We start from the raw sequence: 18,277 nt of genomic DNA, 5'->3' as shown, positions 1-18,277 counted from the left end.
TACTGCTATTACCTTTTGTAACATTTCTCTCTTGTTTTGGGGGCTATTACTCCTTTGTTCAGTCCAATCCAGCTTCCTATCCATTTTTCAGTGAATTCTCATAAGTTGTCCCATCGACAGTTAAACTTTTTGTTTTGCAATGCATTTATGAATTTGATTTTTAAAAATATGTGTTTTTTGCCAGGTCGAGGGGTTTGTGGCATCAAGAGAAGGTTGTATTATGCACACACTCTGCCATTTTAAATCAAACTTGCTTTTCTTCTCCATTTTAAAAAAGGAAACAGTAGTGTTAACAGCTTGATTTAATTTTATAGTTAGGTAAAGAAGGAACACAAGCAATTCCAAGAAAGGAACACTACAAATTCTTAGTCATTGTAGAGGGGAGAGAGAGTTTAGGGAGTTCACATTGTCCTGGTTATGAAATGATGCTAAGCTTGCCAAATTCATAGGTTTACTTTCTCATGGATTTGCTTGTTACATGTAGGTTTTGAATTTGCCTTGAATTGCCTTAAAGTTTTAGTTTCTTCGGTGGATTCTTTCAAGCCTATACAGTTCTAAAGTTATATTCAAACGCTGCCATCTTGTGGGTCATTCCTTTTGTCTCCCCATCCCACACCTCAAATGCTCCCTCACACAAATACAACCAGAATGGTTGAGGTATGTTAACTTTTGTTAGTGCTACGAGCTCTCCTGAGAGCTTGAGAGCTATCTCATTTAAACTTCATAAGAACTTTATGCATCAACTATTAATAATTACATGGCAGAGATGAGGAAAACTGAGGCCTATGTGGGTTATGTAACTTGCCTAAGGTCTCACATAAGAAGAGGAGTAAAATTTTATATTCAGGTGGTATGCCTCTGCAGTCCCTGCTTTTACTGCGTCCACATGTAAAATAATAAATTTAAGAATAATACAGTGTGACATAATAATATTAGTAAGTTACAGAAGTTAAAGATGAGGGGATAACTGTTAGGAAGGGAAGTCAGGGAAGTCTTCACAGATTTTTAAGGAAGTAGCTTCTTCTACATGAGGAGTTGAAGGATAATCACTGCACAGGAAGAATGTAGCTAGGACCGTATCCCCTGGATCTAATAGTAGAGAAATACCCAATTATCTGTTATTTTGCCTGCCTTGTACCCTGCCTTCTTGGGGGAGCTACTTATTACTCTGCTTCAAGCATGACTCTCCTAGAAGCTGTCAAACATTATACCCTTGACTCCCCACCTAATCTGAGCCAATATGAACCCATCAGGGGCTCTGGAATTTTTGTGCTTAAGGCAAAGGGCACAGTGCTGTGTTTCCTAATGGAAAAGCTGTGGTGTGTGTCAGAAAGCTGCAGCCTGCCAAGTGTCCTCACACGGAAAATGGTCTGGAGCAGGAGAGAATAGGGCCAAACCATGAGGTTCTAGTCATCTCTAGGCCAGCTGCACTGCTGACCTTCTTATAGTAAAAACCATTCTTGCAGAACGTCATCAGGCTTGTGTTTTGATCCATTGCAACCATACAAGTTCTAACATTCTTATTTTAGCAGCTGAAGTAGGGACAGCACTGTCTATATACAACTTGAATGACAGCACAATATATCTTGATTATGAAGGATAGCACTGTTAATTTATTTCAGTAAAATGGCATGTAGGGAATATTACAAATGCTGCATTGCTTTAAAATATTTCTGCAGTTCTGTATTCTGGCTTCATCTCAAACTCCATTCCTGATGCCTGGACTATTCTCCTACTTCTCCACATTTCCAGCACTGCAGTCTTCTAAAGCCATCTCTGGATCTATTTCTTGCTTTAAGACTACGTCAGGAATTCTAGTCAATTTGGGGGGTAAATTTTGATTTTTTAAATCAACATTTAATTATTGCAAAGAAAAATAAATCATAAAATCCAAAGAGATCGAAATTTAGAAACACCCCTAATTCTACCACACCAAGATAATCATTGGTACATGGCTATCTCTTCTTCTATGTGTAAACACAAAAATGTTTAAAAAGTCTCACAAAATGGTTAATTTTGGACTCCTCCCTTAATAACACCTGCAATGCATTTTTCATTTAATTATATTTCATTTGCATTAATTATTAATCATTTCAATAATTTTTACAAATAACCGATATATTTGCAGGCATTCTGTTTTCTAGGGAAATGAGGGGCAATTCCATATCACTTGACTGGAATGTTCTTTCTTCTGTGCTTCATCTAGTTATTGCCTACTCATTCCTAGGATCATACTTCAAGTGTCACTTTGGGAAGTCAGATTACATTGATATTCTTTGTAGTACTTGTAAAGGTTGCAATTTATTCTTATGTTTGGGATTATCTGGGCTTGGCAATTGTTAAAATGAATGAATGACTGCTTGGAATAATTCCGCTGCTATGGAAATACTTTTTTTTTTCTTTTAAGATTTATTTTTAACTAATCTCCATGCCCAGCATGGGGATTGAACTCCTAACCCCTGGATCAAGAGTCACACACTTTTCTGACTCTGCCAGCCAGGTGCCCCTGGAAATACCTTTTGATTTATAAAAGTAAGATTTATTATTCATGAAATGCTAGGCACTCTATGAGCTGTATATCTGTATCTACGTGATTACGTTTTTCACAAATATAAATGCATTTTCGCTTCTAAAATACATTATTGTTCCTATTTTACAAACAAGGAAAGTAAGTTTTCAGAAAAGCTACTTAACTTGCCAAATGAAAGCGATCAATAAAAGATTTGAACTTAGGCTCATGCATTTATTTACATTATTTTCTTTACTTGCCATTACTGGTTTCTTTATTCCTTATTATAAGTCATCATATATAGTTTATTTTCAAAATCACTTAATTTTTACAGTACAAACTGGTTTTTGTTACATCAAAGTAGGAAATAGGGCACCTTGAATAAGGGGCAAAGAAACAGACCATTGTATTGGGAAAGGCAGCAGAGGGGGTATTCTCACCTTTCCCTTTCACCAACCAGCTGTCTGGTTTTGCGCTTCCACAAGGAAGGCTGCAAAAAGACGGTAAAGCTGAACTGGTGGACCTCAAGAAGACACGTATTCCAACGCCTTCGTGCTATACATGAGAGAGACTAAGAGGCTGGAGCTGTACTGTCAACTCCTAACTGCTAGTGTTGTTTGTTGTGAATCAAACTATCCCTCCTTGAACAAACATTTACTGAATGCCTACGGTATGAGGAATTTTATTGCAGTGTTTCCCATTCGGTAAACTAGTACTAATTTCCTCTTCCTCCTCTTAATACTGCTACTTTCTTTCCTAGCCGTCCCCACCCCCACCCCGCTTTTATTATTATTTTTTTCTTCACTCCAGCACTTTTAAAACCGGCCTTGGATGTGGAGTTAAATGGGGAAAAGCGGTAGTGCAAGCCTGGTGTCAGGCACTGACTGACGTGACCCTGGTGTGCAGCAGGTCCCAGTAACAATCTAGGAAGGCAGTGACGCCTTCGGACCAAGGGAGTGACTCTCAGGCAATCTGGGTGCTTGAGCGGGAAGGCAAGTGTGATGCTGCGTATCTGCGCTTTGGCTTTCCAGTGACTCCGCTGGTAGGGCAACGCGAGAACTCTTCTGAGCAAGATGCCTACGCATTTGGCTTCTACTGCATGGTGACTGGATGCACAAGGCATTTGGCCAGGTCTCCAGGACACTCTCTCCACCCGGGTTTATCCGGAACTCCAAGTCCGCACCTGACATTTCAACCCAGGCCGCGGCTGACTCCAAAAGGCACATTTCCACCACCGCTGTTGGCTGAGAATCCTCAGCTGCCGCGTTTCCCTGCCCCTGGCTTGCGCCCGTAGTCCGAAGGCCGGCAGGGTCAAGTTCTCTCAGGGCTCCTGGGAAAGGCCACAGCTTAGGTGCTGCCACGCGAGGCCTTCTGGGCAGACACCAGCCAATCCTCATGAGGCATACACGAGCCTCGGCCAATCAACGCCTGTTTTATTCCTGGGTTCCGCCCGCACCGGCCTTTTCTCCCAGCCCCCTTCCCAGTGCCTGTAGTCGCGGCTGAAGCTGCAGCCACCTCCACAGCTACCGGGCCTGGGGACCAGCCTCCCCCTGGCACTGTTCGGTTTCTCCAGTTGTCTTCACTGAGGATGAGTCCCCGCGCAGCTGTGTGCCCGTCTCGCGGAGTACACCGGCGCACTTTCATCTAGCGACTGGTGAGGGAGTGCTATGCGCGGCCTCACTGTGCGGAGTAGGCTGAGGCGACAGTGTCTCTTAAGCCGGTGGCGGGGGGGGGGTGCGGGGGCGGGCAGTGGGACAGTATTCAGTTTCCGGAGGGTGCGGGTGACCGGGGACGCCGGTGGCACGGATGCCTCGCGGGGAGAGAGCCCAGTGGCTCCGAGGCTGCCGCGCTTCGAGCGAGACTGCGGGGAGCGGGCCCAGTGACTGGGTCCCGGCGTCCGCCTTCCTGCAACCTCGCTCAGCTTATGAATGGGCCGTTCTGCGACGCGCTACGTTTTTGTCCTGCCGGACACGCCCTCCAGCGTTGTTGCTTTGCTAGTTTCAGTAGTTGTGTCACTTCCCTTTGAGCCTTAAATTTGAAGCCGTTTCCCTTCGTGGGGTCATATAGTTTTACTCCACTATGGGGATACTGACTCTGGAATTCTGTGCGAATTGACCATTGTGTGAAAAGGGATCAGTTCTTGGGATTGAGGAAGACAGGATAGAGGCTTTTTATTGTAACACGTTGTGTGGTTTTAAAAAGTTTTAGGTCAGTAGCGAAATTGGTAAGCCCGGACATCCTTGACTACTGTTCTCCAACATAGTTAATAAAACTTAAAGATATTTTTTTCGGGAGGCAGAAATTGATGTAGCACTCCCCCTGCTCCCCTTCCCTCCATGCTTCGAAATAGGGCATTTGAAATTCGAAATCTATCAGAATTTCTGAAAGACTGGGACTTTTATGAGTGATAGTGTTTCTCCACCCATAATGTACCAATTCACATCCTTGCGTAGCTACTTCTTGATCTTTTTTTTGTTTTGAATTCCTTGATTTTTATTGGTTTTAGAAACAGACATAGATGAGGGCAAAAAGGTGTTTTCTAAAAAGAATTTGTTACAGGTATTTGCAGAAGCTTTAGTTAGAGCAGAGTTTATCTCAAGAATTTTTTAAAAATGGATGTTTCATTATTTAAATAAAAAAAAAGAACTTGTATTGAGGGTTTTTAGGATGCTAAATTCTGTGAAGGAACTTACTACATTCTTTTACTCTCATTATATTTTAGGACCGTATGTAGTTCAATAGACCATAAATGAATTCACCTATTACATAAAGGAGCTCATTATTACTCGGTTTATTATTATAAATGATATCAAAATCAGTTTACCGTTATTAATAGATCAGTAATTTTTTGCTACATGTAGAGATGTGTTTGAGCCCTAAGATTTGGGGAATTTTTCTATTGTGAAACTGGATATTGCACCGGTAAGGTGTTGAAGTCTCTATCTTTAGTACCAAGAGAGTATTTGAGATAACGTTTACTAAAATACAATATTGATGAAGGGAAATTACTAATCTCTTAAGAAAGCAAGTGCTTGTGTTTTAAAATTGTTATGTGAACTATTTTCAGGGCTTACAGAAGGAATTAAAAATTTTTTAAATTCAATTTTGAGTTATAATTTGTAGCTTTGTAACAATTTAATATAGATGCAAGTTTAAAAGGAAGATATTTTGGTATTAGTGCTTTATAAATAAATCTGTTTATTGAATATATATATATATATATATATATATATTTTGTGAGAAATATGAAGAAATAATGACAACCCTGTCCCCAATTCCCCCTTCCCCGAGAACTTAAAATCTTTGTGTAGTCAAGGTCCCTCCTAACAGGACAAGTTATTATCACCAACTTTGCAGATGGTGAAATAGGATTAGGGAGATTTAAGTTATTTGGCCTAGGTTTTAGGTAGTAGGAGTCCAATTCTTCTGACTACAAATAAGGGTAATTTTTTTGTAGTACACTGTTCTACTTCTCATTAAAAAAGATTTCCTAACTGCATTTTGAGAGAGTAATTTGGGTAGAGTAGAATAGGTAGAATCTAGAGTATGCTTTTCTATATTTGTAATTTAAACTTTTTTATATTTGTAATTTAAACTTTCATGTAAATTTCCTCATTGTAAAATGAAGGTGCTCATATATAAAAAGGCAATATGAGGTTGAAATTTATGTAGGTTGTCCATATCAAAATTTAAAAGATGATAGATGCTCTGTAACTAACTCATGGACACATTGGCAGTCTTGTAAGGGTTTGGGTGAAAAGCATTCCAAGCAGAAAGGACTCTAATAAAGTTATGCCATTTTCTGCCCTGTATATCAATATACCCCCCCTCTTTTTTTAAAAAACATTTGTTGGGTGCTTACATATGAATTAACTGTTCATTTGTTTTTCAGAACAACTCAAGTCATAAATATTTGTTGCCATTTTTTCTAAGTGAGAGAATTGAAACTTAGGAAATTGTGATGTGCCTAGGATCATTTAGTTAGTGGTCTACCTGGGTTCCTACCTCTGGTGTTCTGAATTTAGAGTCTGAATTTTATGGGCTTGTGTGGTCTCCAGGCTTAATTGATGTCCTCTTCCTGACGTCCCAAGGCTAACCGTAACACATGGAATGTAGATATTAGGCTTGGACTTGTCAGAATTTGTGTTTGATCATATTTGTGTTTTAGGAAGATACCTAAATTCCTAATCAAGGATAAATGGAACAATTATGAGTCACTGTTGAGGGCTCAACCTCTACTGGCTAACGCCTTTGTGGTGGGCCAGTTCCCAAGGTTGAACAATTGCCTGTAGCTAGCTGTACTGTTATAACTCAGTTTCCCATCAACGTTTTGTATTCGTCACATATAAACAAGTTTTCCTCTTTAATTTTTATTTGTTGCATTTTCAAAAGTTTTTTCTTTTTCTAACTTCCAAGTATTTACCCCCTACTCTACTTCTTGGCTGCCATTATGTATAATCTGGCTAGAAATTTGGGAGTTATCACCACATCTTATATATTCAAGATCTTAAATATCTAAATGTGTCTCTGAATTGCTCGCTTTCTTTATCCCTAAAGAAAGGCACAGAAAGCTGTCCATAATGTCCCACCTTGGTGTATATATTAGGCCTCACTGTTTTCTGTCTTCTGAATTACTTGGAATTTTCAGAATAGACTAAAATGATTCCAATGCTTTTATTTATATTTGTTCTCCCTGCCTTGAATGCCACTCACCCTGAATTTATCAGGCAAACGTGTACTCATTCTAATGTGGGAAATCTTCCCTGTCTCTCTCTTCTCAACTCCCTATTCCTATGAGTCACTTGTTTTATCTTTACCATAGGTTTATAATCATATGTTTTTATTATTTGCCTAAATGCAATCAGTCTTCTCTATCAAACTGTGACCCTTTGATGGTAGAGACAGTAATAGATAATAAATTTTGTTCATTGGATACAGATGTTAAATGAGCTATACTTTCACTTAAGTATTATCCATGAACCTATATTTTTATTATGTTATCTAAAATATTTATACCATATTTATTTTGTATTCCCAGTACCTGTGAACTACTGTGGATGCACTGGAGAGGCAGTGTAGTATAGAAGAAATAGCTTGTACTTTGCTGTTAAACAGATCTGTGCTTGAATTCTAACTTCTCTTTTATTAGTGCTATGATTTGGGTGGCTTACTTAACCTCTCTGTGATGTAAAATATCCAATATGTAGTAGGTGCTTAGTAAATGTTTATTTCCTTTGCTTTCTTTGCCTTCAGTAAGCATTTGTTGAATGCATAAATAACATTTACACTGGTAATTGGAAATATGGGCCTGGAATTTAGAAAGATGTGAGGGTAGAAGACATATTTGGGGGTTATGAGCATATAGGTTACAGTTAAAAGGTAGAAAGAGATTGAAATTATTCAGGGAGAATATTAAGTAGAGAGGAAGAGAAGGCTGACGATGGAACAGTGAGAGAACTCCAAAATTTGAAGGTAAGGGGAAGAAATAATGTCTTTGGAAGAAGGGTGAGAGAGAGCCCATGCTTAAATGCTTCAGTAGTTCCTTATGCTTTCAGTATCCCTTCCTAGATACTTAGGAGAATGTGGTGTTAATGACTAAAAGCAGGGAAGTAAATTAAGATAAGAACTGAAAGTATCTAAAAGTATTTGTAGGTTTGGGGGTCATTTTGGTAGCCTTAGTGTATATGTTTTAATTGGAGAAATATGCATGGAAACCAGGTAGCAGAGGCAATGAAACTCAAACATGAATTTTGAGATTAAATTTGTTACCCTTTTGTTACTGAAGAAATAATAGTAGTAAAAGCTACTGTTTGTTGCATGCCTATTTTGTGCAGGTATCAGGCTAAGCAATTTCATTTGTCATTACAGTAATGCTGTGAGGTTGGTGACATTGTTTCCATTTTCAGATTAAGAAATAAGAGATTTATGTAATTTTTAGAGTTACATAACTAGTAACAGCTGGCATTGCTGTATTTGAATCCAAATATGTAAGGCTCTAAGAAACACTAGCTCTTAGTCACTTCCATATTTATGTTCATAGTATTCTGTATGTTTATCTATATATTATAGTATACTACCATTTTTACATTTAATATTCCCCTTTTTGTTCATTGTAATTGCTTATGTATAGTAACAATTAGAGAATTTTCTTTGGTTGTACTTTGATTCTTTCATGTAGTGTTTGAGTTATTTGCCAGGAAGTAGTTTTTTTCAGGTATTATGAATACACTGAAAATACAAAGGTGAAAATATTTTAGAGCCTCAAAAGAATGAAATTAACTATAATTGACTATTTTGCTATGTATATTTTTTTCCAGTTTTCACCTTTTAAACTACTTAAGGCTTTGTTACTTTTTTCTTCATGTCAACTAAGAAGCACTTTGTTTTTTATACCAATCAACAGTTTAAGTTGGGGATAATGTTATAAGCCTTATATCAAATTATAAAACATACAGACTTGTAGAAACAACTGGAGCTAGAAGAGATTGGGAATCCTAATTCTATGCTGTCACCTCTGGATGGGGAAGTCAGAATAGCGAAGAACTAGTTAGATTTAGGACTTCTGACTCTTAGTGTGGTTTGAAATGGGAGTTGAAAGTGCACATTTGCAATGTTACTTATCTATCTATGATGCACAAAAGTTTCCCCTACACTTATAGTAAACTCATATATGTCCTTCCAAATATCCACCTCATACCTGTTTTTTCTTTTGTCATTCAAAATATATATTTAAAAACTAAAATGAGAAAAGTGTTTTGGGGAATTTAATTTAATAAAAGTTTTAAATATTTTTTTAAAATTTATTCAGTTTATTTAGAACAAAAACAAACCAGTTCATCCAGTTCTGCCCTCCCACCCCCAATCTGATATAAGAGAGTCATATGCTGTTTGCTTCCCTCTTACTCATTTCTCTTAGCATAATGCCATTGAAGTCCATCCATGTTGTTGCAGATGGCAAGAGCTCATCCTTTTTAATGGCTCGGTAATATTCCATTGTATGTTTATAACTTTTTTAAAAAAATTATTTTTATTAACATATAGTGTATTATTTGCCCCAGGGGTACAGGTCTGTGAATTGTCAGGCTTACACTCTTCACAGCACTCACCATATCACATACCCTCCCCAGTGTCCATCCCCCCACTCTCCCCAGCAACCCTCAGTTTGTTTTGTGAGATTAAGAGTCTCTTATGGTTTGTTTCCCTCCCGATCCCATCTTGTTTTATTTTTTCCTTCCCTACCCCTCCAAACCCCACTCTGCCTCTCAAATTCCTTATATCAGGAGCTCATAGGATAATTGTCTTTCTCTGATTCACTTATTTCGCTCAGTGTAATACCCTCTAGTTCCATCCACATCATTGCAAATGGCAAGATTTCAGTTCTTTTGATGGTTGCATAGTATTCCATTGTATATAGCTATGACATCTTTATCCATTCATCTGTTGATGGACATCTAGGTTCTTTCCATAGCTTGGCTATTGTGGACATTATGCTATAAACATTCGGGTGCATTTGCCCCTTCGGGTCACTACGCTTGTATCTTCAGGGTAAAAACCAGTAGTGTGATTGCTTGGTCGTAGGGTAGCTCTATTTTCAACTTTTTGAGGAACCTCCATACTGTTTTTCAGGGTGGCTGCACCAGCTTGCATTCCCACCAACAGTGTAGGAGGGTTCCCCTTTCTCCACATCCCCTCCAACATCTGTCATTCCCTGACTTGTTAATTTTAGCCATTCTGACTGGTGTGAGGTGGTATCTAATTGTGGTTTTGATTTGTATTTCCCTGATGCCAAGTGATATGGAGTACTTTTTCATGTGTCTGTTGGCCATCTGGATGTCTTCTTTGCAGAAATGTCTGTTCATGTCCTCTGCCCATTTCTTGATTGGATTATTTGTTCTTTGGGTGTTGAGTTTTATATTCTTTATAGATTTTGGATAATAGCCCTTAATCTGATATTTGCAAATATCTTCTCTCATTCTGTTAGTTGTCTTTTGGTTTTGTAGACTTTCTTCTGCTGTGCAAAAACTTTTGATCTTGACGAAGTTCCGAGAGTTCATTTTTGCCCTTGCTTCCCTTGCCTTTGGCGATGTTTCTAGGAAGAAGTTGCTGCAGCTGAGGTTGAAGAGGTTGCTGCATGTGTTCTCCTCAAGGATTTTGATGGATTCCTGTCTCACATTGAGGTTTTTCATCCATTTTGAGTCTATTTTTGTGTGTGGTGTAAGGAAATGGTCTAGTTTTATTCTTCTGCGTGTGGCTGTCCAATTTTCCCAACACCATTTGTTGAAGAGACTGTCTTTTTTCCATTGGACATTCTTTCCTGCTTTGTCAAAGGTTAGTTGACCATAGAGTTGAGGGTCCATTTCTGAGTTCTCTCTTCTGTTCCACTGATCTATGTGTCTGTTTTTGTGCCAGTATCATACTGTCTTGATGATGACAGCTTTGTAATAGAGCTTGAAGTCTGGAATTGTGATGCCACCAACTTTGATTTCTTTTTAACATTCCTCTGGCTATTCGGGGTCTTTTCTGGTTCCATGTATATTTTATGATTATTTGTTCCATTTCTTTGAAAAAAAGTTGATGGTATTTTGATAGGGATTGCATAGAATGTGTAGATTGCTTTAGGTAACATAGACATTTTCACAGTATTTGTTCTTCCAATCCATGAGAGTGGAATTTCTTTATGTCTTCCTCAATTTCTTTTACGAGTACTTTATAGTTTTCTGAGTACAGATTCTTTGCCTCTTTGGTTAGGCTTTTTCCTAGGTATCTTATAATTTTGGGTGCAATTGTAAATGGGATGGACTCCTTAATTTCTCTTTCTTCTGTCTTGCTGTTGGTGTATAGAAATGCAACTGATTTCTGTGCATTGATTTTATATCTTGACACTTTACTGAATTCCTGCATGAGTTCTAGCAGTTTTGAAGTGGAGACTTTTGGGTTTTCCACATAAAGTATCATATCACCTGTGAAAAGTGAGAGTTTGACTTCTTTGCTGATTTGGATGCCTTTTGTTTCTTTGTGTTGTCTGATTGCTGAGGCTAGGACTTCTAGTAGGATGTTGAATGGCAGTGGTGATAGGGGACATCCCTGCCGTGTTTCTGACCTTAGCGGAAGAGCTCTCAGTTTTTCCCCATTGAGAATGATATTTGCTGTGGGTTTTTCATAGATGGCTTTGATGATATTGAGGTATGTGCCCTCTATCCCTATACTTTGAAGAGTTTTGATCAGGAAGGGATGCTCTACTTTGTCAAATGCTTTTTCAGCATCTATTGAGAGTATCATATGGTTCTTGTTCTTTCTTTTATTAGTGTATTGCATCACATTATTGATTTGCGGATGTTGAACCAACCTTGCATCCCAGGAATAAATCCCACTTGGTCATGGTGAATAATCCTTTTAATGTACTGTTGGATCCTGTTGGCTAGTATTTTGGTGAGAATTTTTGCATCTGTGTTCATCAAGGATATTGGTCTGTAATTCTCCTTTTTGGTGGGGTCTTTCTCTGGTTTTGGGATCAAGGTAATAAAATGAGTCTGGAAGTTTTCCTTCCATTTCTGTTTTTGGAACAATTTCAGGAGAATAGGTATTCTTCTTTAACTGTTTGGTAGAATTTCCCTGGGAAACCCTCTGGCCCTGGGCTCTTGTTTGTTGGGGTGATTTTTGATGACTGCTACAATCTCTTTACTGGCCATGGGTCTGTTCAGGTTTTCTGTTTCTTCCTGGTTCAGTTTTGGTAGTTTATAAATCTCTAGGAATGCATCCATTTCTTCCAGATTGTCAGATTTGCTGGCATATAGTTGCTCATAGTATGTTCTTATAATTGTTTGTATTTCTTTGGTGTTGGTTGTGATCTATCCTCTTTTATCCATGGTTTTATTAATTTGGGTCCTTTCTCTTTTCTTTTGGATAAGTCTGGCCAGGGGTTTATCAATATTACTAATTTTTTTCATAGAACCAGCTCCTAGTTTCGTTGATTTTTTTCTTCTGTTCTTTTAGTTTCAATTTCATTGATTTCTGCTCTGATCTTTATAATTTCTGTTCTTCTGATGGGTTTAGGCTTTCTTTGCTGTTTTTTCTCCAGCTCCTTTAGGTGTAGGGTTGGGTTGTGTACTTGAGACCTTTCTTGTTTTTTGAGAAAGGCTTGTATCGCTATATACTTTCTTCTCAGGACCGCATTTGCTATGTCCCACTGATTTTGAATGGTTGTGTTTTCATTTTCATTTGTTTCCATGAATTTTTTCAATTCTTTAGTTTCCTGGTTGACCCATTCATTCTTTTGTAGGATGCTCTTTAGCCTCCATGTATTTGAGTTCTTTCCAACTTTCCTCTTGTGATTGAGTTCTAGCTTCAAAGCATTTTGGTCTGAAATTATGCAGAGAATGATCCCGGTCTTTTGGTACCCATTGAGACCTGATTTGTGACCCAGGATTTGATCTATTCTGGAGAATGTTCCATGTGCACTAGAGAAGAATGTGTATTCTGTTGTTTTGGGATGTAATGTTGTAAATATATTTGTGATGTCCATCTGGTCCAGTGTGTCATTTAAGGCCTTTATTTCCTTGTTGATCTTTTGCTTGGATGATCTGTCCATTTCAGTGAGAGGGGTGTTAAAGTCCTCTACTATTATTGTATTATTGTCAGTGTGTTTCTTTGCTATTGTTATTAATTGGTTTATATTGTTTGCTGCTCCCATGTTAAAGGCATAGATATTTAAAATTGTTATATCTTCTTGTTGGACAGACCCTTTGAGTATGATATAGTGTCTTTCCTCATGTCTTATTATAGTCTTTGGCCTAAAATCTAATTTATCTGATAAAAGGATTGCCACCCCAGCTTTCTTTTGATGTCCATTAGCATGGTAAATTGTCCCCCCCCCCACTTTAAATCTGCAAGTTTCTTTGGGTCTAAAATGAGTTTCTTGTAGACAGCATATTGATGTTTGGTTTTTTTTTTTTTTTTTTTTTTTAATCCATTCTGATACCCTGTGTCTTTTGATTGGGGCATTTAGCCCATTTACATTCAGGGTAACTTTTTTTTTTTTTTTAAGATTTTATTTATTTATTTGACACACAGAGAGAGATCACAAGTAGGCAGAGAGGCAGGCAGAGAGAGAGGGGGAAGCAGGCTCCCTGCTGAGCAGAGAGCCCAATGTGGGGCTCAATCCCAGGATCCTGAGATCATGACCTGAGCTGAAGGCAGAGGGTTAACCCACTGAGACACCCAGGTGTTGCATATATTCAGGGTAACTATTGAGACATGTGAATTTAGTGCCATTGTATTGCCAGTAAGGTGACTGTTACTGTATATTGTCTCTGTTCCTTTCTGGTCTACTACTTTTAGGCTCTCTCTTTGCTTAGAGGACCCCTTTCAATATTTCCTGTAGGACTGGCTTGGTGTTTGCAAATTCTTTTAATTTTTGTTTGTCCTGGAAGCTTTTTATCTCTCCTATTTTCAATGATAGCGTAGCTTGGTATAGTATTCTTAGCTGCTTATTTTTTTCATTTAGTGCTCTGAATATATCATGCCAGTTCTTTCTGGCCTGCCAGGTCTCTGTGGATAAGTCTGCTGCCAGTCTAATATTTCTACCATTGTATGTTACAGACTTCTTGTCTTGAGCTGCTTTCAGGATTTTTCTCTTTGTCACTGAGACTTGTAAGTTTTACTTTTAGATGACGGGGCATGGACCTGTTTTTATTCATTCTGAGGGGGTTCTCTGTGCTTCCTGGATTTTGATGCTTGCCCTTTGCCATATTATGGAAATTCTCTAGTATAATTTGCTCTGATATACCTTCTGCCACTTTCTCTCTTTCTTCTTCTTCTGGAATCCCAATTATTCTAATATTATTTCATCTTATGGTGTCACTTATCAAATTCTCCCCTTGTGGTCCACTAGTTCTTTGTCTCTCTTTTGCTCAGCTTCTTTATTCTCCATCATTTGGTCTTCTCTATCACTGATTTCTCTTCTGCTTCATTTATCCTAGCAGTAAGAGCCTCCATTTTTTTATTGCACCTCATTATAGCTTTTTTTATTCCAAGTTGATTAGATTTTAGTTCTCTTATTTCTCCAGAAAGTGATTTTATTCCTCCAGGAAGGGTTTCTCTAATATCTTCCATGCCTTTTTCAAACCCAGCTAGCGCCTTGATAATCGTCATTCTGAACTGTAGTTTTGACATATTACCAATGTCTGTATTGGTGAGGTGTCTAGCCATTGGTACTGCCTCTTGTTTTTTTTTGTGGTGAGTTTTTCTGCCTTGTCATTTTATCCAGATAAGAATATGTGAACGAGAGAATAAAATGCTAAAAGGGTGGCAAAGAGCCCAGAAAAATGTTGTTTTGGGATGGAATGGAATGGAATCAGAAGAGACCCAAAACTGGGGGGAGAAGCAAGGGGGAAAAAATGTACATATATATATATTAGAATGGTGGATAGAACAGAGCCACCCATTTGATTTTGGGTGTATTTTGGTCTCTTAGAAGAAACTACCTCCCAAAATTTTAAAGAAAGAAGAACATATATATGTACAAAAATGAAGATAAATACAATGAAGGGATGGACTATGACCCTAAAGATGAAAATTTTAAAAAAATTCTAAAAAAGGAATTGTTAAGATAAGCTGAACTCCTGGGACCTGATGTCATATCAATCTGCTACTCCTCCACTGTCTTGCCTCTTTCTCCTTGTATATAATTTTTTTATCCATTTATCCATTGATATCCATTTATCCATATCTTGGCTATTGAAAATAATGTAAATAATGCTGCAGTGAACATGGAGTTAGTGTTTTGTTTTCTTTGGATAAATACCTAGAAGTGGACTTGCTGGATAATAGGTTAGTTCTATTTTTAATTTTTGGGAAAGCTCCACACTACTTTCCATAGTGGTTATATCAATTTGCATTCCCACCAGTAGTGTATAGGGTTCCTTTTCCTTTATGTCCTTGGCAACACTAATTATTTCTTATTTTTTTGATAATAGGCATTCTAAAGGAGAAAGGTGATATCTCCTTTTGGTTTTAATTTACATTTCCCTGATTATTAGTGATGTTCAGCATTTTTTATGTACCTGTTGGGTATCTCTATGTCTTCTTTGGAAAATCTATGTAAATCTTTTCGCCATTTTTAAAATTAGATGGTTTAGTTTTTTGCTCTTGAATTGTGTGGATTCTTTGGATACTTTATATAGATTAGCCCTTTATCACAGGTATGATTTGCAAAAATTTTTCTCCTATTCAGTAGGTTACTTTTTCATTTTGTTGATGGTTTCCTTTGCTGTGCAAAAACTTTTTAATTTGGTGTGGTGCTACTTGTTTATTTTTGCTTTTGTTGCTTTTGCTGTTGCTATCAGATTAAAAAAATCATCTTCAAGACCTATGTCAGGGAGATTACTGCATGTGTTTTCTTCTAGGAGTTTTATGGTTTCAGGTCTTAAATTTAAGTCTTTAAACCATTTGAGTTAATTTTTGGGTATGGTGTAAGATAGGGGTCCAGTTTCATGCTTTTGCATGTGGCTGTCCAATTTTCCCAACACCTTTTATTGAGGAGATTGTCCCCTTGCTATTGTATATTCTTGGTTCCTTTGTTGTAAATCATATATACATGGGTTTATGTCTGGGCTCTCTATTCTGTTCCGTTGAGCTATGTGTTTCTTTGTATGCCAATATCATACTTTTTAATTACTACAGTTTTGTAACATAGTTTGAAATTGGGGTGTGATGCTTTACCTTCTACTTTCTCAAGATAGCTTTGGCTGTTTGGGTTTTTTTGTGGTTTTAGGATGGTTTGTTCTGTTAAGTATTTATGAACAATACCTTGGAGAAGAGAATTAACGTGGAATTTCTATTGTATCTAACCATTATGAAATGGATTCACTAATTTAAAATCCAGAGGACTAAAATAAAATAGAATGAACTTGAGAGTACAAAAATATTGAAAGAAAAATAATTAGGAGATAATAAATAAAAAGATGAAGAAATGTTGAATGTAAAGTCATCCACTCTAGTTACAAAATTTCTGGTGTATGGGTGGTCGGTTTTCTTTCTGGTAGTTAAAAACCTGAGGGATAGTAGTTTATCAAATAGTTGACAAATTGTATTTCATTTCTCCAGATCCAAACAGGGCAAAGCAGACAGGGTAGCATATTGGAAAAATACTAGAGGCTCTTATTTGGTGGTTGAGTTTTCTGTATTTTCCTGCAGCCTCCCTAATCAATATATTAGCATTTCTTTTTATTTTTTAGGTATTTATTTCTGAATAGGTAATCATGCTTATGGTGAAGCATTCAGAAGTGGTTTGTAGTAAAATACAAGTAAGATTGCCTTCCATTTCTGTCTCCAGCTATTGGTGCTCTTCTCCAGAGGAACCATTCTTAACTATTTTGTTGTGTCTTCTTCTAGACATCTTTCATACATGTTCAAGCATAAACATGTAAATGCATATACAATTTTTCCATAAATGGTATTGATACACATCTCATTTTCAAGGACATTGTATAATGTATCTTGCAGATTATTTCATATCTGAAAATATATAGTGGCTTCATTTGATACATGAGTAATATTCTGTTTTATGGACATAATTACTTCTAACTATTTAGGTTTTTTCCATGCTTTACTATTTCAAACAATGACTCAGTGGATATTCTTATACTAATACCATTTCACACATAGATACAGTTTTCCAAGATAAATTCCTAGAAGTAAAATTGCTTGGGTCAGAAAAAAGGTATATTTTACATTTTCATAACTATATTAAATTGCCCTCCAGACTGTATGAGTTTATATGCTTACTGACAATGGAGTAGAGTACATATTTTCTTACAGTCTTGTCAGTACATAGTAATATCAAACTTTTTGATCTTTCCTATTTTGATGGATAAAAAATAGTATCTCATTATAGTTTTTTAAAAGTCTTTATTTTAATTCCAATTAGTTAACATACAGCATTATATTAATTTCACATGTACAGTGTAGTGATTCAGTAATTTCATGAATCACCCTTTGTTCATCACTGACAAGTATACTCCTTAATCCCTATTTTACCCATTCCTCCCACCTCCTCTCTGGTAACTGTCAAGTTTTTTCTCTATAATTAAGAGTCTCTTTCTTGATTTGTCTCTCTCTTCTTTCCCTTTGCTCATTTGTTTTTTTCTTAAATTCCACATAGGAGTGAAATCATGTAGTATGTCTTTCTCTGACTGACTGGCTTCACTTAGCATTATACTCTCTTGCTCCATTCATGTTGTAGCATGGTATCTCATTATAGTTTTAATTTATATTTCTTTTGAGTGAGGTGAGTCTCTTTTTAAAAATCTGTTTAAATTTCCTCTTTTTTTTTTGAGAAATGTCTTATTCTTTGACTTTTATTTATTTGGTCTCTTTATTTGTAGAGCTTATATATTTAAGAAGCTTTTTCTCCTTTTTTGTCTTAAAATTTTTTAATGTAGGCTTTAAACTGATTAAATGTATTAATCTTTTATTCATAACTCTTGAATTTCAGATCATACTTATTAGAAAGGCCTTTTGTACTTTGAAATTTTAAAAAAGAGTCTTCCATGCTCTCTTCTGGTGCTTTTATGGTATTATTTTTATGTTTGTCATTGATCTATCTGGAATTTATATTGGTGTAAGGTATAAAGTAAGTATCTAAAGTTCTTTTTTTTTTTCAGGTTGATACCTAGTTGTTTTGCTACCTGATATTTAATTATCATCTCCTCCTATGGTCCTATGGTAAAGGACTTTCCAGGCACAGAGAACATTATCACAGCACCTGGC

The 18,277-nt window shown here is 37.0% G+C and overlaps 1 protein-coding gene across 3 annotated transcripts in view; it reads left to right on the top strand.

Annotated features, from left to right (window-relative positions):
• The first annotated feature begins 4,036 nt into the window (after nucleotides 1–4,036).
• IBTK (inhibitor of Bruton tyrosine kinase) overlaps nucleotides 4,037–18,277 on the top strand; it is a 94,265-nt gene continuing 80,024 nt past the window's right edge. For 2 of the 3 annotated variants that reach the window (XM_032857997.1, XM_032857998.1), the window contains exon 1: nucleotides 4,037–4,163. The gene's annotated coding sequence lies outside the window, so the exon portion shown is untranslated. The remainder of the gene's footprint in view (nucleotides 4,164–18,277) is intronic. The other variant, XM_032857996.1, reaches the window with a different exon arrangement.

The sequence above is a fragment of the Lontra canadensis genome, unplaced genomic scaffold, assembly GCF_010015895.1.
Source record: "Lontra canadensis isolate GAN:19392208 unplaced genomic scaffold, GSC_riverotter_1.0 scaffold14, whole genome shotgun sequence".
In the NCBI taxonomy this organism is placed as follows: domain Eukaryota; kingdom Metazoa; phylum Chordata; class Mammalia; order Carnivora; family Mustelidae; genus Lontra; species Lontra canadensis.
Note: the sequence above shows the minus strand (reverse complement) of the source record. Positions and strands in the feature narration are given on the sequence as shown.